At 49.6% G+C, this 1,801-nt stretch overlaps 1 protein-coding gene across 1 annotated transcript in view; it reads right to left on the bottom strand.

The window, feature by feature from the left end:
* Tesk2 (testis-specific kinase 2) overlaps positions 1 to 237 on the bottom strand; it is a gene marked incomplete in the record, with an annotated part of 134,585 nt that extends 134,348 nt beyond the window's left edge. Inside the window, 1 exon segment of the mRNA XM_005398714.2 lies at positions 1 to 237.
* Positions 238 to 1,801: the final 1,564 nt, after the last annotated feature.

Here is a 1,801-nt window from a genome sequence, read left to right as displayed (position 1 = left end):
CGGCGGAGGCTGTGGGGGTCCCGAGCGCGCACGCCGGCGAGTCGGCAGGGCTGGCGGCGGCCGAAGACGGGGACACCGCGGCCATCGCCCAGCAGTAGGGGCCGCTGCCCCCGCACCTGTCTGGCGGGGCCGGGAGGACTACGCAGCCGGTCAGAGCGGGACGGCAGCGGGAAGCTCCTCCGGCGCTCGCGGGCGGCTAAAGCTCCGGCAGGCGAGTTGGGGAGGGGCCGCCGCCGGCCACGCCCTCTCTTGGGCCCGCCCTCAAACTAGCCAATCAATTGTTGATCTATGATAAACGAACTAGTGGAACTGCCCAATTAGCGTTAGGAATGCCACGTGGTACAAAGGGTGGGCACAATGGGCGTACAGAGGAGCCAATCAACAGCTCTAGGCGCCAACTCTTTGGGGATGAAGGGAACCAATAGGAAGAAAGTAGAGGTAAAAACAGAAGAAGCAGTGTGTCTAAAAGGAAGAACCGAGGAGCAGAGACTGCTCCTGAGGAAAACCCAAGTCCACGAGCTGCTCAGAAGGCGAAACAACAACCCAGGGGGGACCAATCAAAATGTCAAAGACAGAACTACTGGTAGTTGATAAAGTTAAAAAAAAAAAAAAAAAAACGGAATAGATTGACGAGGCTTTTGGGTTGGGTAAAGTTTAGCTGAGAAAGGAAAAGCTATTCGGGCATGGTGGCACATGCCTGTAATCCCAGCACTGAGAGTTCGAGGGAGGACTAGACCGTACAGAAGACCTTGTCTTCATAAAAATAAGTAAATATAAAAAATAAATAGAATAAATAAAAGTAAAAGGAAATACACATGAATGCAGTGTCCTGCAGCATCCCCACAGAGCCAAAGAGAACGATGAGGGAGCCGGACATGGTGGTGCACACCTGCAATCCCAGCACTCGGGAGGCTCAGACAGGAGGATCGTTGCAAATTAGAGACCAGCCTGGGCTACAAAGTGAGCTCAAGGCCAGCCTGAACTGCATAGTGAGATCCTGTCTCACAAAGACCAAAAGAAAAAGAATGATGAGGGAAAGATTCTTATAGACTAAAAGATCGGACTCCATGAAGGCTTAAAAGAGGTAACACTTCAACTGGCCTGAAAACAGGTTTTTGGAAGAGGTGTGTGAAAAATACAGTCTATCCAGCTGATTTTTGTTTTGTTTTGTTTTGGGTTTTTTTTTTTTTCTTTTTGTTTTGTTTTTTCTTTTTGAGACAGGGTCTTGCTGTGCAGTTCAGGTTGGCCTTGAGCTTGCTTTTTACCCCAGCCTAGTCTCAAACTTGCAAGGATCCTCCTGCCTCAGCCTCCCGAGTGCTGGGATTACTATCCAACTGTTAAAACAAGTATAGCTGGGTGTGGTGGCCCATGCCTGTAATCCCAGCATGGAAGGCTGAAGCAGGAGGATCGCCAAGATTTCAAGGCCAGCCTGAACTACAAAACAAAGACCCTGTCTTAAAAAACAAAGCAGGTACTTATTTCCTCATACCTTCCATATACCTGGGCCCCAGGAGCTCCTAGACTCATGCCTCAGGAGCTGCACCAGGCGAGCAAGAGCAAGGAGGACAGTGGAGGATAGAGTTTACTGGACCAGCATTCGGTAGTGTTACAGACCTCCTTTCAGATATCTTTAGACTCCTCTTCCTGGAAGAGGAGGCTTTTGATAGATGAATGGGATTTAAATAATCAGATTACTGGTGATCCTGGTGGCAATGAAGTTTAACAAAGATGTGTAGTTTAAAAAGAGAGAGAGAGCGGGCCAGGGATACAAATCAGTGGCACAGCACATGCCTGACAAGTG

The sequence above is a fragment of the Chinchilla lanigera genome, unplaced genomic scaffold (assembly GCF_000276665.1).
Source record: "Chinchilla lanigera isolate Chin_1 unplaced genomic scaffold, ChiLan1.0 scaffold00063, whole genome shotgun sequence".
Taxonomy (NCBI): domain Eukaryota; kingdom Metazoa; phylum Chordata; class Mammalia; order Rodentia; family Chinchillidae; genus Chinchilla; species Chinchilla lanigera.
This window is presented reverse-complemented; position numbering and strand designations above follow the sequence as displayed.